A 24,450-nucleotide genomic window follows, 5' to 3' on the forward strand; every position below is an offset into this window, starting at 1 on the left:
AATGTGATGTAACATTTCCCTAATATTCGCAAAGGTAGAAAATCTGAACTTCAGAGTAGGTGAACTTCCTGAAAAATATTGTAGTCAATGAATTTCTACATTATAAGGTCCTTCTCACACTCCTTTCCTGTGTACCTTTTCCTTTTGAAGTAGAAAGCATATTCATTTTCAAAGTAGATATGTGCAGTCAGCAATGATGAAAATGAAGGTAACTGTCAAAAACATTGCCAGAAGGGATTTCTCCACTTCAATTTCTGCTTACATTATTAAGACAAGTAAATTGTTTTTGTGGAATGTTTCCTTTTTTTTTTTTTTTGGAAGGACTGCTGATAAATGATGTAATATTTAAGGCCCTTCTCCATAGCTGTTAGAGGCCCAAAATTTCTATTCCCTACACTACAGTAGACACAGATGCCAAATAAAACCTTTCGCTGACTTTCATGATTAAATGTGATGGTATTGCAGAGGGAAGTGAGGAATCAACAAATATTATTCTGAAAATAATAGATTGAGCTGTCCCACACCTTGCTATTTTTCGGGCCTGTTGCTGTTACAGGGATTGGAAAGAAGTCATGTCATTTCATTGTTGTCATTGGTTGGAGCCTCCTTGTTTGTCTCTCTTTTTTTCTGTCTGGATAAGCAATCTTTAAGGGAAAGCTGATTCATAAACTCGCAGCATTTTAGACCTAGGATGCTGTTATGGCCACTGAACAATTAATAGATGTGGGATCACATAATAGCTCTCACTGACATGGAGAGAGAATCCACCCATCTCCAGCTGCATTGTTGTTTCACAGTGACTTCTGGTTGGATCTGCAGAGGGCTTGCAGTAGGCAGAAACATTATACTGATACGGTACCATGAGTTTGGGTTTTACTCTGAAGATCAGTTCAAATGGGAGAAGAACTGTTAAGTTAACCAGAAATTAGCTAGAAATTTCCAAAGTACTCATTTATCCAAACTTCAGTTTTTCTAAGAAAAATATAATTTCTGTGAATGCAAGAAGAAGGGGGAAGAAGTTGTTGTGATCAGCCTTTCTGAAAACACCCGAATCCTCACCCAGTGTTCAATATTCCACTCAAAGAACTGCTGCATGAATTCAAACAGAAGCAAGCACTGGATTTCCCCGTGGCAAGAAAGAACCAACTTGTTACCATCAACACAGTTCAATTATTGTGCCTCAGGATGCAGTGTACCTGAAACATATAGTCTTGCATGAAATACAACCAGGTTGAATTTAACAGCTGCTTCTCAGGTAGCAGCTGCTGCAAGGATAAAACAAGAGAAGCTAAACGTGTGTGTGATTCATTGCACTGAGGGAGCCTGACTTAGATTTTGGTTTGGATGCAGCCAGCCTAACTTCCTGGTGCGACAGTGCTTCCCAGGAAAACTTTGCATGTTCTAGGTGGAGGTGTTGACTTCAGCGCATGAAGTCAAGTGATGTTTAGCAACAGGCTTTGATGAGAGCAGGACCGCTTCTGTCAGATCCTGAAGACATTACCTAACCATCTGCTTTCTAAACTCCTGGGAACTGCCCAGCAAAGAACTAATGGAGCCAGCCAGAAACATGCTCACACCAAAATGAGTTTTGCTGAACACCTGGAGCCAACACCTCAGCTGCTGAACGTGGGCAGCAATGACACTAAGCTAATTTATAGCAGCTGAAGATTTGGCCCAGGAATGCTATTATATTTCTATTTAGAGCAGTGCTAGCAATTTACAGGAGTTTGTTATTAGGAATGGGCCAAATATTTCAGAGGAAATTATGGAGTAATAACAACCACAGAAACTAAATTAGTTGTTTTTAAGTTATAAGAGCATAAAGTAATAGCATCTGACACCACTAGCCACCATTCTTTTTTGCGCTGTTTAAAACTTCAGATGTGCTTTGCCAAACCAATTGTTTCCAAATTCTGTCAAAAATATTGTCCTTGGGCAGAAAGCTTGGATGCTAAATTTCAACCCAGAATGATTTTTATGGCTGAATGACAGAAACCTTGAAAAGGGGATTTATAATGAATACAACCTTAACTACTGTGGAGTGAACAGTGCTGCAATTCTCATTAGCTGAGCTTTTTTTTTTCCCTTTTTTCTCAGAATTTCAGAGGGTGGAGCTGACTATAGGAAGTAGTTGACTGGCCTGTAGTCTTCTGTCATGGCAGGAAAGGAACTCAGCAGCTTCGCTTCCTCTTTCATCTTTGGACATCTGTGTAGGTTCAAAGATTGTTGTGGGTCTGAAGCAATAGAATTTCAGAACATTACTTGGTACTGTGGTCACAAGTGTGGGCAGGCTGTGTGGCTGTGGCATATGAGCTGAGTGTTGACTCCTGTCCTTTTATTAAATGAGGTTTATTCACTAGGGGCTGGCAGAAAGGCTTTGGATTTGAAAACAAGCCTTACCAAAGAGGGAGGCAGAAAGACCTGAAAGTGCAAAGGATCTCCAGGTTCATGTTCTGCTCAGTTTTGCTGCTATACTCCATATTTTTCAGGTTATGGGAAAAGAAAAGTCTATACTCTTTGAAAATGTTAAACACCAAGTGTACAGGGTTGGAAGTGGGAGTGGAGAGCCAGCTGGAGGATTTCTTTCTGTTTATTTGGACTTTTGCTTCTCATGAATCGTGAGTGCAGTCACAGAGCTCTCACAAGTGGCTACGTGGATGCATCTTCCATCTTTAAGGCATTTCCTCAGCATGGCACAGAATTCAGTGCAAAAAAATAAAGCCTTTAAAAACACTTTGTTATAGAAACATAAGGTTTTATGGCTCCATGTAGCCCTGAAGTAGGATTGTGACCTTCCTTTGAGACATTCCCAATGTAAATAGCGCTGTAGTTACTGAGCTTCACAGCCCTCTGTTGGGACTTCAGCTGCGGTGGCAAAAACCAGATGGAAACTGCAAGCCCGTAAGTAAGAAATGAGTTATATTGTCCACTGGGTCTCCCCAGAACTGTCTCCTGGGATGGGAGGATGGCACATGTGGTAAGTAATGTCATAATCATCACAGAGCAGAAAACAAGCAAAAGGTTTTAGAAGTCTTTCATCTCTACTTTCTCAAGCCACAAATGGTGAAATCCTCATACGGCTTGCTCAGATTGCTTTTGAAAGATGAGAACTTCCATCCTCAATGGGAGAGGCAGAATGGGACTGAAATTGCCCAGTTAATGAAGAAACCATTAATAATAACTTCTTCTGCTAAAAGCTGTTCTCATGGTACCTTCTCTTACTGCCTTTGGTAAGAAGGGAGAAAGTTCAGTGATCCCAGAAAATCTCTTCCATCTGACTATAAAAATTATTCAAATTCTTACAAGACGAGAGAGGGTTTCCCCAGAATGAGTGGCCCAGCTCACAGTTTCATAGTATGCATGTACTCTGCAGTCAGTGGTTTTAAATGTTTTATCTGGCTGCTGGCAAGCTGCCTTTCAGGAACTGGCTTTTTTTTGAATTGCTTTGTTGCTGTTATTAAGTAGAAGACAACTTTCTGGTGTTTAACTTAGGAAAAAGTAAATGAAATTAAAATACTTAACTGTTACCTGGATTGGGAGGAGGTAACTTGTTCAAAGTGAAGACTCAAAGTTGAGTGCAGTGAGGTGTCATCACCCAGCCCTTGGTACGTAAATATGTTAGAAGCATCAAAGTAATAGGAGACTTGAGCTGGGATGTATTTCAGCAGCTTGCTGTAGGTTGTGCATACTCTGCTGCCATCTGGCTAGCATCAAGCCCTTCCATCCTACCTTGGCAGTACAACAAGGAAGATTTCCTTGCGTCTGTTTTGTGGGTAGCTGGGCTATCATTTCATGCAGTTATATGCAAACACTTGCAAATCTTGCTGCTGTGCCACTGTGCAGCAACTCTTGCTGCAATCTATTCAGTTCAAAATCTGTGACTTCATTTTTTTTCTCACCTGGGAACAGTCCTTTAACACATTTGTTCACCCTCTTAGTCTTGAGCAATTTTCTGTCTTCAGGCTTTGACCTGCCATTGTGGAGTTCATGTGTGTGACTTCCATTTGACTGTTAATAGGGGGGCAGCTTAAGAGAAAGCACTTGCTAGCATAAAGGTGTCAGTACATGCATTTTGCTTTTGGACCTCCTTTTCCATCTGCCCTGTGCTTGCATAATCCAAAGAAGAAGCTGCACCAAGCCTATGCAGGGCAAGGGGAAGTGACTAAACACAGTCAGTGTTTATTTGCTATCCTGTTACTATCAGATGCAAAGAAAAACTTCAAAGCGATACATAACTAAGTTAGGTGATACACCAACAATAATTAAAACGCCCCTGCAGGAAGTCATGTCATTGAAAAAAACAACTGCTTCAGAAAGCAATAACATTTTTCTGCCAAAGGCATGTGAAACTACTGTATCTGGGCCTTGACTCTAAATAAATAAATAAATAAATAAAAAGATTGGTGCTTGCTTCAATCCAACCCTGCTCAGGACAATTGAATTTGATTCTGAGACTGCGCTGCCTACAGTGGTGCAGAATTAAACCCGTGGGGCAGGGTGGTTTTGAGACATCTCTGAGCAGAGCAGGCTCAAAGAGGAGGAAAGGCTGTTGGAGGCCATCACCATGCGAGATGCCCTGTGGGGGAAAAAGCAGAGCATTTTTATTGAATCAGATGTTACCTGCCTTCTGTCTCCTGGTTTTCTGCCCCATGTGAAGGAAATCAGGGTGCAGTACTATTGAGAAGTTCGTGGGCAGTGAAGGGGTTCTGTGATCCCTATCTTGGTTATCTGAGCATAAAGAGCAGTAACAGTGAAGTGCTGTTAAGACACTGCTGAGTGTTTGCAGTGTAAATCAATGATGTTCAGGTGGAAAACACAGATGGTTGCCCATCATGAAACATCGCATTGGAGGATGCACAGAGACAAAGGCAACTGCCATCTCCACACACTCCTCTGCACTATTACTATGTCTGTTTCAATTATACCAACTTGTTCATGTTCTCAACCAAGAGCAAGGCCCAAAGCCCAGCAAGCCAACAAAAAAATACCAGTCGGGCTCTAGATCACACTACTGCACTGCATTTGTTATAGCTAGAAGAAATGCTCTTTTCATAACTTGTTCTTGTTATTAAAAATGGTCTTTGTCGTTTGCTTTATGGCCCGTATAGCTGTAGTCCTCTGTAAATGCCATAGATGTAGTGCTCTTTTTGTTTTCTTGTTTATAGTTGTCAGGATTGGAAAGAATAAATGTTTGTGAATCAGTATTATACTGAGTTTGGACTTAAAGTCAAGTTGCAGTCCTTATCTAAAAAGTAGCAATTGTAAAGAGAAGCAAATTGTTGAGATCTACCTGTAAGGAAAAAAGAAAAAGCAATTGCTGCTTTTAAGCTTTAAGATGTAGGTGCTTTAAAAAAATAAAAAATAAATAATTGAATGCGTGTCACTTTGAAGAGAGAAGTTGTTCAGAGCTTGAGCAATAAGCCCCAACAATGAAGTTAAGTTACAGACAAAACCCATGTTTTATCAATCAACTGCTACTTTTAAGTTTGACAGTTTTTCTAAGCAGGAAAATGTCAATTACATAAGATATTTGAACCTGTGGAAATAACCCATGGAAACACAAAATGTCTGTTCACACATCAAAATGATCCAGACTTGAAGGAAGTTAAAAACCAGAATGCACTAAGGAATTATCTGACGGAAAAATGGAAACTTTGTTATGAATTTTCAAGAAATATTGGCTAATTAATTTCTTTGGTGAGTTTATTAGGTTATTTAGGATTGGAGAAAATGAGGTAACTTCCCTATTTTTCCTGATGTGTAACAGCTATGGAAACACTTTGAAATGAGTGTCCCATCGTTATGAATTCATTTGGTTATCCTCTTAATAACAATGATTGTACTCAGGCACTTTATATGAATGTTACATCCCATCTCTTTCAGGTGCTGTTTGGTCACTTCATTGAGCATCAGCTGGGTCTTATTAAATAGCCATTAAGGAAGGAAGAACTAACTACCTAGAAACAAAATTGAAAGGGAAAAAAAACTCTAAAAACACATAGTCTTAGAGCTGGAAAATTAGTTCTTATGGAGTAGAAACTTTTCTATTTAATCTAACAAAAATACTGAAATTTACTGGTATCGTGTATTGGTGGATGCAAAAAAAAAAAAAAAAAAAAACCAACAATCTGTCAGGATCCTAGTTTGACAAAGCCCATTCAATTCCGTTGAGTCAATGTTCATTTTCTACACTAAGACTGCCTTTGTGGGATGTAAACAAGACAAGAATTCGGTAATGTGTTTTATTAGATGCAACTGATGTAGCTGGAAAAAGTAGATAAACTTCCAGGCTTATGATCTACTCTTCAAATCTGAAGAAGTGTGTGATTTAATGTAACATGTTTTGAAAAGTGTGTTAGAGCAAACTCCCAACATCTAGTAGAGCCAAAGTAGACTGACTATGTGCAGGTCAAATAAGTGGTAGCAAGTTTGCTATGAATTCAAATGCCACTTTACAATGCCTTTAATTTACATGTGAAGCTGAACAAATTAGGATGACTGTATATCTGCAGTGAAAGCCTGTATAGAGTTTTGATGTTGTTTTACTGCTCTGATGAAAATAAGCAATCTGCTGTTAAAACTTTAGGGATATGAATGCAAATTTAATGCCTGAAATTATATAGTCAAACAAATACATTTCCAGCAATGAGGAATACAGCTTGTAGCTTATTAACATCTCTGGGAAACATTTCTTTTTTCCATGGAAAATTTAACGTTGTCACTAAAGACTAAACATTTTTAGTCTAACCTGGAAAGTTTTCAGTATGAGGCTGAAACAAGAAAGTTTTTCAGCCAAAATCTTCCTTATGTTGTAGAATTTTTTGTTTTCTGTGAAAACTTTCAATTAGCTAAAACAGACATTTTTTTTGTCTTGAGAGTAAATCTGGTAGAAATATTTAATAGCCTAGATAAAATTTATGTTAGGAGGAAAATAAGTTCTACAAGTTGAGGAGCCTCATCTTGCAACTGCCCTGGGCATAAGTCATCCAGAAGACGGCGTTTCTGCCTTTTGCCACAGATTTCTCTCATGCCAAGGGAATGGTGATGCAAAGCCAAAATCTTTTGCAAACCCACTGCACATCAATGCTGCACAAGTTACTAAATGTAAAGCAATTTTATTCCAGACCTGTGCTTGGATTTGTCCTGCCCAGAAAGGTGGCCATGGGGTTACTCAAGAAGTAACTCAGAAACAATCTGGGAGCCTACAGACTAGTTTATAGCAGCGAAGCAGCGCAGCGCTGACAGCTCTTTCATTATCTCCTAATGATAAAAACAAACAAAAAAATAACCAAAACCTTTGTACTCCCCCTCTGTAACCAGGGTGAATGAGATGTGCTCATGTGTTCTATTGAAAGGGTGCAGCTCTGCTGAGCATATGGGAGTATTTTGGTGGAGGGAAGGACCCAGATTATGTGTTTGCTGAGGTGCTCAGTTGCATGAGCAAAGGCTACTCTATGAAGCAAAACTCAAGAGCTCAACAAGTCTTAACTTTGTTAATGAGGTTTTCAGAATTAACTCTGGCACTATGAACTACTCAGTAATTGCTCTTGCTCATGACGACACTAACTAGCCTTCGCTCAGTCAGCCGGGTGAATGTGCTGTGAGGCTCTGGCTACCTAGAGGAGAGCCTTTTTATGGTTATGGAGTGCTGTCTCTGATAGTCATCTTAAAGCAAATTCCCATCAAGCTGCCTGACATCACTGGATATGATTACTGACACCTGTTTAGTAAATAATAAAATTACATCAGATCTTTTCAGCACCAGGTTGTTAAAAGAGCCTAGTACAGATGTAACCTCCAGTATGAATAGGAGAATTCATTAGGCATCAAGGTCTTTAAACTCATCGGGACTAAACAGCACTTTACCTCACACCATAACTGTTAGCAAGTGATTTAGTGACAAGGGATTGATGAGGTACATTTCCCTGGAGGGCACGGTAAATAAATTTTTTTGTCCTGAAGCATTTTTGCAGAAATGTTTATGTATTCAAGTATCCAAAGTTAATTCATTTTCAGTAGTTTGACAGATTTTTTACTTTTTTTCCAATGACCAATGAAAATCTTGTGTGAGTTCATCTCTTTTTACGGTATTATTTTGAACTTTTCCTGCATGATCTAATCTCACAGTGGAAAACTAAATAAAAGTTTATTGGTAAGCAGGAATGAATTCACTGGCCTGCTCAGCTGGCATTATAGATGAAAACAATGCTTTGACGTTTTGGAATAGTACTTTTCCATGGTTTTGGAAGTCATGATGGTGATGCTTAGCAAATCATTTGTATCATTTCCCTAATTGTGCCATAGCTCTCCTTAGGAAGACCATCAGTATGATCTTAGCTAATTTTCAGATGTCTCATTTGTATTGCAAGATAGATTTACAAAAAAAAAAAGCCTCTAGCTATTCTAGTTATCACACAGTCTTTCTATTTCTCTTTCAAGGTTTCTTTACGATCTCTTCAGTTTTGTTTCTTCTTGTTTCTGCAGAGGCTCATGCAGATGTGAGTGATAACATGAGGCCGTCATAAGGCAAGAGTCATTTGTCTCCAGACATCTTCCAAATGGACTGAGGTAGGAGGATTTCTGTTCTTCATCTTGGGTACTCCAAGCAAACAGCCTAACTCACTAAAAAAAAATGAGGTTTTAGTATTTGGCACTTCAGTTTATATCAGGTAATATATCATCATAAATAAACTTTCCTTTGTGGGAGGTGTTCCATTCACAGTGAATTGATTCAAAATGAAATATTTTACTTTAAGGTGTTTTTCTGTGGAAAATTTTCAGTGTTGGTTTTTTTTTTTTTTTTTTTTTTTTTAGTTAATAAAATGGAAATTTTCATAGAGAGAATTCTTGAACTTTAATCATATTTTGAAACACTCATGTTAGGTTTGGTGCTGGTTAATTAACCAGCACTTTACTTTATGCCCGTTAAACACAAATACCACTACAGCTGCTGATCTAAGGCTTCTAAATGGCAAAATGTTTAGCCTGTAGCTTGATATATGACTAAATTTATCACAAAATTGGAAAGATATGGATTTAAAGGGTTGACTGTTCAGTGGTTAAGGAATTGGCTGGATGGCTGCCGTCAGAGGATTGTGGTCAACTAATCTATGTCCAGTTGGAGGCTCGTGATGAGTGGTATCCTTCAGGGGTCTGTCTTGGGATCTGTGCTCTTCAATATCCTTATTAATGGCATAGACACTGGGATTGAGTGCATCCTCTGCAAGTTTGCTGATGACACCAAGCCGAGAGGTGCACTTGACACAACAGAAGGAAGGGATGCCATCCAAATGGACCTGGATGTGTTCAAAAAGTGGGCCCATGAGAACCTAATGAGTTTCAACAAGGCCAAGTGCAGTGTGTTGCGTATGATTGGGGTAATCCTACATATGAGTACAGGCTGGAAGAAGAACTCATTGTGAACAGCCATGCAAAGAAGGATTTGAGGGTGTGCTGGTGGATGGAAAGCTGGACATGAGCCAACTTTGTGCATTTGTGGCCCAGAAAGCCACAAGTATCCTGGACTGACTGGATCAAAAGAACAGTGGCCAGCAAGGCAAGGGATGCGATTTTCCCCCTCTATTCTGTCCTCCAGAGTCCTTAGGTCAAATTTCCAGGTCAGTTTTTTTACTTATGTGTGTGCCAAACTAATACACCAGATCCTATGCTGTAAGGACACAAATTTCTCTGCCGATCGTTACTTTTTGCAGAGCTTTTTATTATAATATCTGCCAGAGTACAAGTCCTGTTGTGCCTTTGATAAAATGTTGATGTAGCAGCTTCACCCATTCACAGCAGATGGGTGGTTAATCTCTTGTGATTATGATGGCGAAAAGTGAGAAGATTGTTTGAAACAAGTGCAGATTCCATGTTAAAGAAAGTCTCCTAGAGTAGGCCTGATGCAGTACATCCTTGTTGCATGGTTCTAACAAAATGAAAGAAAACTGCAATCCTATTTGGCCAATGTGCACTGAAGCTTCTCAATCTTTATTTGCTCATTGAATCAAAAATGTTTCTGCATTATGTAAATGTCCTTCTTTTTTGTTGTTGTTGTTGTTGTTGTTTTAAAGAATTTTGCATGCAAACCTCAGAAGGTATATTGTGTTTTTATGGGTGAGAAGTTTGTGTTTTAGCAACTTCATACACATGAGGGAAGTTGCCCACTTCCTATAAAAGTATAGCTTTCCCAGTAACACTGTCTCTGATGTTGCTGCCAGATAGATATCTCCGTGTGTACCACCTCAGCCTTTCTTAGCAGATGTAGGATACTGCTGTTATAGCTCTTTCTGGCTTCAGGTGCAGGTGTAGAGGTAGTGCTGGAGGAAATGTATTTCACCAGGGCTTTGATCTCCCCCAACAGCCTGTGTAGTAGGAATCTCGTACTTTTAAATTTATGATCAACTGTTCATTTCCACTGAAAGTTGCACTTTCAGTAGTCAGGATCTCAAATGTACTGAGATGTTCAAATCACTTTGTGATGACTAAGCCCCCTCTGAAAATGGGATTTAGACTTTTTAAGTCATGTAAGCGTTTCTGCAAATCACATGTTGGTTCATGAAGTAATGGGTGCTGATGCTTTCTTTGGCAGTCACGCTGATGTTCAGAAAGCTTCAGCCAGTTGTTTTCCAATCCCTCCTAATATTTTGAGTCAACAGTCATGTCTGTCAAACCTTTCCTATAGCACTTGCAAGCCTGAAATACTTTTTCAATGTTAATAAGGATGGGAGAGGACTTTTCCTGTTCTGGGAACAGTCTTAGCATAATAGTTTTCTTGTGTCCATTTAAGATCTGTTCTGCCGACAGGATGGAAAAAAAAAAAGGCCCAGCAAAAATAGTAGTTTGATTTTGCTGTTTTCTGTACATGCATCCCAGTGGCAAATGAACTTTCATTTGGAGAAAAGTCCTGGTGAAAGAAGAAAGCAAGAAAAGCACCAGGATTACATAGAGGCTGTGAGGGAGACATTCCTTCTTCCATGAGGCCTATCTAAATCCCTGTTTGAAATACAGCATATCAAGTTTTAATCCCCAAAGATTTCCTTCTGCGTGCTATTTGCTCAATCTATTTGTTTCCCACCCACAAGAAGACAGAAAAAGAACATGGAGTCCTGCTTTTATGCATGGTGTCTTTTCCCAGGCGTTAGGAGATTTTTGACTGCGACAAACTTCCCACTCAGTTAACACCTCCTTATCTGAAGTCCAAGCACTTGCATATACAGACTAAGCTGGAGCGTGACTGCGAAGCACAGTAATGTCCAGAGTGGATGCTCTTGCTCAGCTCTCTCCTAGGGATTATTTAATGGCTTGTTTCCCAAGTGGATTAAGCTGGACTTGGTAAATGCACTATCAGTATCCGCCCATGCAGACATTGATAAGTATATATTCAAAGACAGCTGGCCTTAATTTCTTCTCAAAGTTAGACAAGCTGTAGAGCAAAGATGTTTGAAAGTGTCCGAGAGGCTTAGCAACACATATGCCATCTGATTTTTCACAGCATTTGTGGTCCTCTGAAGATCATTTCTAAAGACAGCCAAAGTTGACAGAGTGTTTGCAAATATTAATTCCAGTTTTGAACAGCTGTTTTAATCAGCCTAACTTTGTTCCCCTCTTTCTTGCTTGTGAGGATGTTTCTGGTTTATATGAATGTCTGTGGAATTCATACCAAAAGCCATGCATTTGCACCAGCACCTGTGCTGTCATGGGCCAGCCGAGAATCAACAGCTCTTAATGATCACTGAAGCTGAGCAGCTTATTAACATCTCATAAACTGTAACAGATAATATCTGACAACTATGACTAAAATAGAATTTATTTTCTTACTTTTCTAGGACTTACCAAAAAAAAAAATTAGAAACACAAATGAAATGTTAAATTTTTTGGTTTTACCCCACTTGCGTTTTTCATCTATATACTGAGCCATAAAAATATCTTCTAGCTAATATTTTGAAGGTTAGTATTCCTAGTTGAGACTGGGGGGGGAGGAAAGTATTTTTAAGCATTTTTTTCCTTTAATTGCTTTGTCTTTATAAGTATATTTACCCAATTATATTTTGAGAAATAATTTACAAAAAAAAGCAGGAAAAATCTTTTTTTTTTTTTTAAAAGCAGCTCTCCTAACTCTAATTCCCTAGACTTGTAGTATCAAGCATATGTGTTAATGTTTGTTTTCATTCTGAAGAGAAAAAAAATTGATTTCCTGTTACAGCTGTATCATAATAATATAATTACAATATATTCTGATTTGCATAGAATTGCAATCAGTCCAAAGAAATGAAAATCGAGCTTCTTAGATTTGCTCTTCATAGGCATCGTTTTGGAAACCTAGGTCCCAACCACAATGCAACTGGGCTAACACTTTGCTAGTGTATGCTTTGTGTATGTTCCTGCAGAAAGCAATGACCCTGGCTTAGAATGTATTCACAGTTTTTCTGCATAGCACCCGATGCAGTGTGGCTATTGTCTTTGGGATATTTGTCTTTACAGTATCTATTGCTCACAGTTTTCCTCTTGGTTTCAAGATTGGGTATAGGCCAGATGGAGCTGCAAGTCACAAAGGCAATAAATTTTGAGATGTTTGTTTGTAGGGGAAGAAAAGTCTGTAAAGAGACAGCTGGGAAGCAATATGGCATTGTGTCATCCAGAATACCTGGAACCAACTGTATTGGTTGTGTGTAGCAAGAGTGGAACCATGGAAAAGCAGAGAAAGAGCTTTTGTTTACTTCCTGGGGCTCTACATCTGCCATATTTCTTCAGTAATCAATCTATAACTGAACCTGGTTTAATACAGCAGAACTTGATCGTGCTTATTTTTATGCTGTCATAAAACAAGTTTTGATCATTGCTGGTTGCAGCCGCAGTCAAGCATTTCTCAGCTATTGGCTTTGCTGCCTCTCTGTTCTTTTTATATAACACCGCTGAGGTTCACTGTTCACATGGGTTATATCAGGTCAGCATTTAATTTCTTTCTTTTTTCATTCTTTCTCTTTCTTTCTCTCAATTTTTTTAATCAAAAAGATTTTTATTGGTGCTCTGGAAAAACAAACACAACACCACTGCTGTGAGTTTTGTAACTGAACCAATAAAAAATGAAATTCACTGATGGATTCTTTAATAGCAGCAAGCAAGCCCAGTTTCTAAATGGATTTTATACTGTGCTGCTGCATATTTAAAAAAAAACAAAAAACAAAAAACAAGATATAGTGCAGTAACCCAGTACTAAGGGGGCTGTGTGGGAGCAGGCACCCCCAGACCTCTTCTTCCTCATCCACAGAGCCTGGAGAGCGGTTTGGTGCTAAATATAATGAGGAGTGGAATTTGATGAGCCCAGGTGCCCTAAGCCTGCTCTGAAGTACTCAACTGACTCCATTTGGTGTCACCTTTAGTGGCTGTTTTTCAAATGCTCCACTTGCATATGCCCAAGGTATTGCTTTCAGAGCCTCAGCAATTTTTATAAAAAAATATTTTAAACCCTTCAATTTAATGAAATGGTCCTAAAGAAAACATTTAGAGCAAGGTTTTCAAAGTCATTTAGGAACCTCTGGCTGGAGAAAATGCCAACTTGGACTCTTGAAAGTATTGTAGCTTTTTATGTTCCCTGTCATTTCTTTTGGAGGCTTGTCCCAGAGCCTGGTAAGAACAAGGGGTAGGTTCGCTTCAGTGGAAGAATCGCTCAAGACCAACCCAAGACAACACTGTCACCTGATAGCAGCTCCTGTTTCCACCCTGAGGATGCCCATGGGGTGCCAGGGCCATCCTGTGGAAAAGGCGGCTCAGCCTCCTACCAAGCACTGCAGTGCAGCCCAGAGCACGACAGTGAGTTCCTGGACATGTGTCGTCTGGCTCCAAAACAAAGAATTTTGTAGCTTTTCAAAGCCAACCTAAGGTCTTGCTCCACAAAGTGCTATGAAAGTTGCAGAAAGCACTGACTGGCTGCTGGCAGGGTTGGTTTATAGGAAAATAAGCAAGGATAAGCACAACTGTAAAGTCCATCTGTTTCTGCGGTCTGGAGCTTGATAGCGTCACCTCAGAGACCATAGCTTTAGGGCTTCTGTCTGTTCACTGTGTTTTGTCCCCTCTGTTTCATGTCAAAAGATGCAGGGAGAGAGCAAGGAAAAGACCAGAACAGCGCTGCCCATCCTTTCCAGCTCACCTGGGGCTCAGCTGGGACCTGAAGAGCAGTGGGTAAATGGCAGCATGCTGAAGACAGCATCTTGCCCCAGACAGATCATTCTGGAAGGAGACAAAGGCCCTGAGAAGGGATGGAGATGCTCATCTTTCACTGAGCTCACAGACTGCCAGGATGGAGAGAAGTTGGGAATATGCTGACAATTTGGTTATGTGGGGCTTATCTACCCAAATTTAGGGTTATTATCTGCACCATGTTTCACTCTGATTTGATCCAAAAAAAATACATAGAACAGCTGTGGGGCTGTGAAAATTATTTTCATCTGTTTGGCTTTTAAAAATGAATTTACATCAATCTTTCCATGGTTCCTCCCACCCACACCCTCCCCTCTCATTTTAGCAATTCTTTTAGAGAGGCGAAGGAGGAGAATTGGTCCCCATCCTGCTCTGATCCTGTGGCCCATAGCACGCCTAGGAAATGCTAGGTTATCTAATGAGGGTTGTTGAGACAAAAGCTGCACACAGGCTCAAGCAGAGAGGTAGCTCCTCTCTGGGGGCATGGTGTGGTTTTTTCTGCCTTTTAGTTTGCCCTGTGCAGAGAGAAAAGCAGTAGATGCACTGACTGCAGGCAAGAAGGGACTAGGGAAGGCAGTGCTATGGCTTCCACTTCTCTCTCTTATCAGTAAGAAGATCCCAAGCAGAGAATGCAGCGCATGGAGGAGTGGCTTCAGCCTTTCCAGCTCCTTTGATTCCTCTGTTCACAGCATGTCTGTTCTCTGGGGAATAGCTTTGGAGGGGAGAGGCCCCCCTTGTGTGACATACATACTCTGGTGTACACTAGGGTCCCTCCTTTGAGTCACTATGCAGCAGCCACTGCCAAGCCCAAGGCTTCTGCAGATCTTTTAAAAGCCGTGATCCCCATGGCTGTGGATTATTTCACTGTATTGATTTGTCTTTTGTTGTTTAGTTTTGTGTTTAACAGCAGTATTTTTCTTTGTGTCCTTAACAAACCAGTGAGAGGATAGCTCTCTTCCCAGGCTCCTGTAAAGGATGCATGTGTGTGTGCATGTGCATTTGTGCGTATGTAGATAATCATAGCCTGGTGAAGTACTTCTGGCTTCAGATGAAGCTATGTTTTTGTTCATGGCACTATCAAAGTTCATCTCCTGTGGACTGTAATTCCTAGAATCCAAAGGAGGGAAAAGGAAAAAATAGCATCGGGGTTTTTTTTGGTGTTTTTTTCCTGTGCTAGAAGACCATTTAATCTTCGTTGTAGGGTGAGAAGGTGAGGCACCAGACCTCAAAGTGAGTTGCAGTAGAATCCTGGCAAACCTCCCGCTTTGTAAACTCCATCCATACGCAACACTCATCTTGTGCCAAGTTTGCTTAGCTAAAAATGACTGGGCCCAAGTTTCAAAAGTGGCTATTTGGCAACAACTAGCACTGTATTATTTTTGTCTTAGCAAGGAAAAAAAAATCGTATTGTGAATGACAAGGAAAAAAAGGCTGGGGTCCCTCCTTCTGGGTAGGCTGATGCAACTTCATTTCTGTGATATTGCCCTCTCCATCTCTGTTTCTGTATCCAGAGATGGAGCGCATCAAATAACAGACTGGTATTGCTGTCACAAAGCAGTAATAGTAGCATGCTCACATTCTTTATGCCCCACTCATCACTCTGTCTCTAAGATCAGTTGAAGTCTGTGGAGTTGAGCCAATTTTCCTTGGCTTATCTGTCTTCCTATCTTGTTTCTCAATTAGAGGAAGTAAACGATCCTTTTGTTTTCATCTCTCCTTTCTTTGGGAAATGTTAAAGATGGGCTCAAATTGCAGTGGAGCCAGATGGCCAATGGGGGCAAGGAGGTAATGCAGGGCCTTGGAACTGACGGCCTATTCCTGAAGTCTGGATTTCTGGCCTGCCTGCTTCGCTCTTGGACTTTACAGGCTTGCAGCAAGCTGGAGTACTGGGAATGGAGGAATCAGGTTCAACTTCCATGCTCTCCCTGTAACAGCACCTGTTTATGATACTTGGCAAGCTCTGGGAATTAAGTTCTACTATTAATTATGTTATCTCTAGTCTGCCTTCAGGAGTACTTTTAGTTATTTATTAAAATCATAAATGAATAAGAGGAATAAGAGAGTAGGTGCTGGCCTTTACTGCACATCACCCTCGGGTTATGCCATCTTCTAAAGCATTCAATATAAACTGTTGTCAGAGAACCTTTCAGCAGGCTTCCCCTTGGTGATAGCTGACTTAGATGAGGTAAAAGGGAAGCAGAATAAATTAGCTCTGAGCTGCCGTGGCCAGATTGCTGCCAGTACGTGAATGAGGCTGTCTGCAGTGAAATGGTGTGCCCCATCACTGCGTGCGCTCAGATTGCAGAATGAGGCGCTTGCACTTGTGGTTTTTCCCTGTTTTTAATAATGAATGACATTCCTGGTAGGCCAACATACTGTGGTGAATGACAGCAGCTTTCCCACTCCCTTCAGTGGGATTTTACTCTCGATGCGCTGCAGAGAATGTGAGGGCCAAGATTTTCCATGAGTGCAGATGTGAAGTGCTTTAATTTTAAGGCACCAAAAATCCAAATCTCCAAAAGAGGCATAACCCAGGGGGAGGGAGGACAGTTGTTCAAATCTTGTTAAAACCTCATCCTGCTGTAGGGTCTCAAGTTTGGCATTCAAAATCATTAGCACTCTTTAAATTTGGCCTAAAAATCCCTATGAAAAGTTACAGCACGTGCTGAGTAACTACTTTTCACAGTGTAATAACTTGGCCCTTTCAAAGCATAGGTTTTAGAAGTGCATATTACTGACTAAGGGCTTGCCAAATTTCTTTTTTCCTTTCCATGCTCCAAGTAATGATTCATGGAGGCTCATCAATTTTGTCTCTAATAAGGTGCTGCTATCCTGTTCACAGAGGTAAAGGAAACTAGAACAAAATTTCGAAGAAAGATGTTTTGTCTGAGAGCTTTGTCATCCAAAGCAATACAGGAAAAGTGTTTTGAGGTGGAAAAAAAAACAGCATGTGGTACTACAATAAAAATTGTATTTTCATGTGAATTTTGCATTTGCAGAAGTACCAGATTGATTGCATTGATGCCTGGCATACAGTTTGCAAAACAGTAAATAAACTGTTTGCTAACATGTACATGATGGACATGTATATCATGGTTTTGCATATGTGTGCACATCAAACTCTCCTGAATAACCTAAATGGTGGGCTGGACCCACTACTGTGAATCAGTGGATTCTCAAGCAGTGAGTTCATTCATGGTTTACTTATTAGTAAAGAGCAGCTCATTAATAAAATCACTGTTGCTTCTGGTAGAGCATGGGTGTGCCTGTCCTGAATGAGTGTGATGGCATCAAGCCCCTTGTGCCCACTCCTAGCAGCATCAACCTTTTGGGATGTTTCTTGGAAGAGTCTGGTGTGTGAACGTTACGTCTCATTGGATCACGTTTGTGTGTTCACCATGGCTTGGCTTTGTGCTCAAAAACAGAATCCAGAAACCTGAGCACAAAATCCAAGGAGGTTAATTAGGAACGAGGTTCAAAAATCCCTTCAGTTCCTACAAGGCAGCCTTGACTGATTTGAAAAAGACTTTTCTTTATTCTGGTGTCTTTTCTGATTCCTGTAAGAGCAATTACATGAGATAAGAGTTCAGCTCTTCATCTCTTTCTGTTTCCTTTCAAGGCTCTGATAACAAAATCTGACCCAGACCTCCACAGCCTAGTCGTTTTTTTTTCTGGAGTCTGAAAAAGACCAAGTCTACCTCGCTAGAGACCTTAATTCCTGAGTCTCTGACCAGCCAGACAGTTTACTTCAGGGTATGATCAGATTCCAAGCCACAGTGTGAAAATGTCAAAGGTCCCTGGAAAATATGTAATTACATTTGAGATTTGGAGGAAACAATTAATGAAATGGAATTTCTTGGCCCTTTGCTCCATCGGATGATATGTAGTAGCTTGCCTGTGAGCTGAAGCCTGAGTACACGTATGGCACAAAAGAGTTTTTATCATTTTAAAACTTAATTATATAGGCTGTAATTAAGCTATATACAAAATGTCTGGTTCTTTGAAGTATATTAATTTTTGGGAAGTTCTCAAGCACCCAGTAGCTGCAGAACAATCATGAAAGAAGACAAGGCTTGAATAATGATGACAGTTGCAAGCCACAAATAATAGGAACAACCTTTCCAAAACAAAGGGCTTCACATTTTCCAAAAGTAGGAGCATTATTATTTGTGTGTATTTGCAATTTGTACATGCCTTGGAGGGACTAACCTCAACTATAGTGCTTGAAATAATTGTGGGATGACATAAACGGGCACTTTTCTATTGAGGCAATCATTTTTCTCGCAGCATGCCAGTTTTTGTTTACTATTCAACAAATGAAAACGAATAAAAGTCTAAGTCGAAAATAACCAGGACAGGGTACTTGCATAAGCTAGCGTTTTTTGTCTAAGAAAAATAAGAGGGAGGTCTAAGTGGACATTTAGTGCATATATTTCTGTATTCCTTGCAGAGACTGAGCATACCAGAGGGGCAGCGTTCTGCTGTTTATCTGTACAGCACCTAGCAAGAGCATTGTATTGCAAATGACAGAAGTATAGGTCATGAATTTAGCATTGGTAATGAAAATATCTTCTTTGTTTTGTGTGGCCTCTACTTTAATAACAGGGTTCTGAAAACATTTTCTTTCATGCATTCAGAGATGAAGAACTTTATTTCTTCATTTGAAAGGCTTCTGTGAGCTTTGAAATAAACACGCTTTTCCCTGGACGTTTTAACTCTTTCAAATTCCCTCAGATCATTGGCATGCTTTATCTGGCAACAATTGGTCCAGAGTCAGGATTTCAGCTTCTTCTCTATCTTCTGCTGCACTCAAGTGACAGCACCCTTTGGAGCACTTCTTCCTTCTTCTGAAGTCAATGACTCTGGTAAAATTTAAGCTGGTTTTGGTGTGCTGATGCCTCTAGGGAGCAGAAAGGAGATCTGTGCCTCTCTGAAGGAGGAATCTGCACTGCAGGCAGGCATTCATTTTGCAAATAGCTATGCTGCTTGGAACAAGGCTTCTCACTCCAGTTGCTTGTTCCCACTCAGCACTGGAGGTTTCCAATCCCATGAATCTGCTAGTAGAAGAAATGAGTTGTGTTTTTCCTATGCTACTTCAGGTAAAATCTCCAAACTTACCTTGTTTGGCAGACAAAGTGATTTGTGAGCCCTCAGATGCCTCTTCTGGCACAAAGAGTCTTCCAAAGCTTGCCCGCAGTTCTTCCAGAGATTCAGTTTCAAGACCTTAATATTCCTCCTGAAGACTTCTCTTTACTTAGTGCTCTCAATAAAGGTTGACTCAAAATAACTTGTTTTCATTTGACTTCCTCTGAAACTACTGGAAGAGTTTCATTTAGCTGTGGTCTTTATAAATAGTTCCCACAGTAAAATCAAGAGCGAGATTCTTAGCTGAATAGGAGTCTCTTTAATACTGAACTCAGGTGTGGAGTACAGAATTGTTCCTCTTTCCTTCTGTGTGTGAGAACCATCCATTTGCTGTTTGTTCACAGCAATGTGGAATTTAATGGCCTATTCCTCGCTTTCTTAGCCACATTTCCTAAACGCAAGTTATAGTCTGGGAAATTGGCTGTCAATCCAATAAAATCATGTGGTTGCATTAGACCCCTTTACACTTAAAGGGGCTTAGAAACAAAGATAAGCCTGGTTAAGTGGAAAACTCTCCGTATTTGAGTAACAGCCATTTATGTTTCTTTATTTTTCTTTCCTTCTCTCTTTTCTGAGGGAGTTCTAGGACCTGCCTCAATGAAGGAAAGCCAAAAACTACCCTAAAGTTTGACTTTAAACTGGAAGGGTGAGATCGTGGGGATACTTATGTGAACTCAGGTTATTTACTTAAAACATTCATGTCTAAAGAGGAAGAATGTTCTTGAAGTGGAAACTTAAATAATCTTTCTTCATCCAAAAGCACATGTTGGACATACTCCTGTGTATTGCAAAGTCCATATATGTTTAGCTCTATTAAAACAAGCAAGTCCATGGTACCACACTGGAAGTTTATTGTACATTAAGAGTCACATCAGGGCAGCTGTCTGCATGTGATCCAAGTAGGAATGCCCTTTATGTTTCCAATTACAGACAATGAGCAATTAATGTGCTGAAATGGAATGAAAGGGAGGGACTATTTACAAAACCCCTGCTTCTTTCTCTCCCTATAGCCCATAAATCACTTTCAAAAAGAATGACGAACAATTCAAAAGTTGCTCAGAAGCTGGAGGAAATTAATAATAGTGGGTCTGTGTGCATTGCAACAAACCTCTCGTTTTCATAGTAGCAAGCAGGAATTCTCAGACCCAGGTCCATGTCCACCAGCGGCATCCCGCAGTGTGTCTCGGGCTGCAGCAAATAATCCAGTCTTTTAAGGTGAGTGTACGAAATCCAAACCTTTCTAGCTCCCCTCCTAATTGGATTTATGAAATTTTGGTTCCAGTGGGGGAGGCTCAGAAAGGGATGAATAGAAGGAAAGAGCCCTTTTTGGTGTGTTTTTAATTGCCCTCCAGTATGTTGTTACTTCCAGAGGTAAGAATTAAGCTTAAAGTCTCGCTGTGCCAGGAATGTCTAAAAACATAGTTAAGGCAGTGCTGCTGTGGTAGCTTGGACTGTCTATGGACATAAGGCAGACAAGGCTCACAGGTAAAGGCAGTCTTGTTTGTTAGATCAGCTCCTACAGCTGGAACAGCTTTTGGGCTACAGACCTACACAGAAAAGGCCTGTGTGCCTGAAAATGTGATTATTTTTTCCAGCTGTTCTACCTGGTCTAATTAGAATTGGTAGGGAGAGTTAGTTTTATTCTCTGGCAAACAGAAAGTAGAAGTAAATAATATACTTTAAGATGTTAGGAAATGTCTATTTGAACAGACTATCAGTTCTGGCCCACTGAGTTTCATTAGATGTTGTACCAGTGCATTTGGCTATGGCATATTAACCAGAGATACTAACCTTGATCTTGCTTCATGTCTCAGGGATCAAGGCAGCGAAGCCAGGGCTGTTGGCTGTCTGCTCGCATTGCTAGATACCCATGCCTTCATCTGAAAGGATCTGGTCTTGCTTTTACACACTGCTTCCCATTCGTCTCAATGACAAGTGTTAGTATATGGCGCTTAGTAAATGAGAACTGAGCCCATGAGGAGCACGTTAATTTCTCGTGCTTTCTTAATTTTCAGTTGTATCTATTGTCCTTCTGTTTACTGAATGGTATAGGTGAACTTGTGACTTCGCACATACCTGGTCTGAATGCAGAGCTAACTTGGATAAAAACATTCTAATCACTAATACTAGTGATTAGAAAGAAGAAACCAACTCTATAGACTTTACAGCAGATCAGTTCAGGTGTTTTTGTTAAGGATTTCGGACAACAGATCCATATTGGTAATTCCATCAAGCAAAACGCTATAGTTGATTAGTTGATGTGAGATGACAGCTTGTGAGCAGGTGTATGGGAACTGTTAAGTCACGTCCTGAGCCACTGATTGAGCACCTGGGGAAAGGACTGGTCAGCCCTGGGAGCACAGGTGAAGGCAATTCAGCTGTGTGAGCAGAAGGGGTGGAGCCTGGCTGCACCTCTCTTGGATCCCATTTAAGGGCTGACTGCCACGGGGGGAGGATCTCTCTCTTTTTACTGTGAGCCTAGAACATGGGTGAGTATTTCATTTTTGATTTTTTTCTTTCCACCGTGATAATCTTTTTAACTATAAACCTGTAAAATGCTTTTCATTGCAACGGTCCAAAGCGGTTGAGATTTTTTTTAAAGTAAATGTGCTGTGGCTGGAAAATGTTGATACATCAAATCTGAAATGCCTTAAAGAAAGTATCAGTTTCAATCAATTTTTTGTGTGAACAGAAAACGAGGTAGGAAAGCTCAAAATCGTCAAAGCAAAGATTTGGAATATTTTTCAGTAAAAAACTTATAGCTTTCCCATCTAAAACAACATACTGTATAGAATCATACTCTCATTGTAGTAAAAATATTGGAAAATGTTATATGCCCAAATCCTAATGACGCATTACAGAAATTAAACATTTCAGTTATTCTTGATTATTTTCTAATCTTTCACAGAATTGCCAAGGTTTTTGTCAGAATTCATGATGGGATGTATTTTCAGTGCGTTAAACGTGAAGTCGGATTCTTAATGTGTTTCAATCTTTTTGTGATGTTATTTGTTTAAATCCAGAAGTGTAATGTTTCTTCAAAGCTGGCAACATCAGAAGCTTCTGACTTGTAGACTGTTTCGAGAGTGGTCCGGCAGCTGGAAAAAGCCTTTGTCCCATCCTAGTGGGGTAGGCCTCTCCATTTTAAGCCTGTAGTTCTTGCCAGGACAGTGCTTCAGAATCCGTTTCTGATGCCAGGTAGGATGAGGTGTAGATCGTTTCTCCTATGGCCAAGGAGCTACAGTTGCAAGTGGACATCATCACACCACAACCCTTTCTGCTGTGTAGACGTTAAGCCTGTGACATGTGGTTGTCATCCAAGCTGCTAGTGAACATCCTCAGTGTCCTAACCAAGAAACAGATTTTTTTCCCGTGGCTAATGTCATTCATGTGAGAAAGAAATATTTGAGAAACGCAGTGGTTTAAAGCACTCCACTTGGCTGACAGCTGGAAGCTGAAGCCAGTGAGAGAAAGAGGCACCAAATGGCCTCAGGAACTGCATCCCACTGCAGTGTGGAATGTGGAGAGGAGAAGAACCATTCTGTCCAGTCATCAGGATGTGGGGATACACATGAGGGCCCTGTTCTGTGCCCTTAGAACAGCAGTGTCACCTCAATGAGACACTGTTCCATACAGAGAGGAAGTGAGATACAGCTGCAAAGGCAGGCCTCCTCTCTGTTGTGCTTTATATCTAGCCAGGTAGCGTAAGTGAACCTGGTTGCTAGCAGGAACTGTTTGGGCTTTGCCTGCTGAGCCAGGCTTTCACCTGGGTAATGCACACCAAACTTAGGTTTGGGGGTTCCTCTTTGCAATGTCTTCTTCAAATCTAGATTGCCGAAAAAGGGATGGTTTTGTTCCACTGATAATCCAGTAATCAACAGCTCTTCTGAACCAAAAAAATAAAGGTTTAGTAAAGAGTTTTAGGGGTCTGATTTTTTTTTTTTGTTTTTGTTTTTTTTTTTTGTTTGTTTGTTTCTTTGCTTGCTTTCTAATTCAAAATTTAGCTTGGATAGGTATTTAGTGGTGGTCTTAAGGAAAAATTCTCTGTTAAAGTATCTCGGGAATGCTGCTTTACTGTAATCAGTTACTCAAGTTTAATAGCTAGAAATGGTTTCAATATTACATTTTTGATTTAAGTAATAAACCCATATGTTAGTGGGATAGCATCATAAGGAGATAATTTGGTGCAGGGAACTGTTACTTTGTTTTGGAATTCGATTAAGTCATAAATAAATACTGCTTTGTCTTAGAAAATCATTCTCATCCAAACAGCCTCTTAAGACATTTTCCACCTGTTAAAGGACATGTAGTATTGGGAGTCTTTCATAACAGTGGAAACTGGCTCAAACTTTCAACGGGTTTGTAGAAAATAAACCAGCGTTGATTTACGAGTTGAACTATGACAGGGAACATGTAAGCAAATAAAAACAATGAACTGAGAAAAAAGCAAATATACTGTTGATTTGGCACCGCATGAATCATGCAGGCAAATCTGAGAGGAATAGGAGGAACGAGCTTCAGAGTGATGGATTGGGAAAGGGGATCTGATCCCTGGGTAATGAAATGTGAGGGGGTCTTGCCTTATGCTATTGACCTAGAGCTAGCCTGGAGGAAAGTGATTCCTTCTGACTATACAGTGTTAGTTAAAACAATCCCATGGGCTCAAATATCAGCTATTAAAATAAATTCAGGAGACAGAGGAAGCAATGTTTATAAGTTGGAAGTTTGAGCTGCTTTTTAAACAATTGTGGATCTACAGATTCTGAACTGGAAACATGATATGGCGGGAATAGGGCAAGAGGAAATGACAAGAGGGTAAACTGGGGGTGAGGTGGTAGGGAGCATGGAACTAGGAGGAAAAGTTGCCTTATTAGAGGTGGAGGGAAGAGGAGGCATTCCTGCAGTGCCAGGCAGAGAAGCTCTACACATTCTCATTTCACCTTTCTCCATCCCAAGAGCCATCACATGAGGACACCACAAAGACTCAAGCTACTCCAAAGATAACATGAGTGCACAGCACATCTGGGTGTGTTTGGGTTTTGAACCACGATTATGAGAGTTGGTTGCTATTTTCCAACAGAATCTTTTTCTTCCAGAAATTATTTGCAC

At 40.2% G+C, this 24,450-nt stretch overlaps 1 long non-coding RNA gene across 1 annotated transcript in view; it reads left to right on the forward strand.

Annotated features, from left to right (window-relative positions):
- Nucleotides 1-24,450, forward strand: part of LOC109365845 (uncharacterized) — a 120,453-nt gene that overhangs the window by 80,260 nt on the left and 15,743 nt on the right. Inside the window, exon 2 of the long non-coding RNA XR_014881886.1 lies at nt 8,485-8,568. This is a non-coding gene — a long non-coding RNA (uncharacterized LOC109365845). The remainder of the gene's footprint in view (nt 1-8,484; nt 8,569-24,450) is intronic.

Source organism: Meleagris gallopavo, chromosome 2, assembly GCF_905368555.1.
Source record: "Meleagris gallopavo chromosome 2, MGAL_WU_HG_1.1, whole genome shotgun sequence".
Classification (NCBI taxonomy): domain Eukaryota; kingdom Metazoa; phylum Chordata; class Aves; order Galliformes; family Phasianidae; genus Meleagris; species Meleagris gallopavo.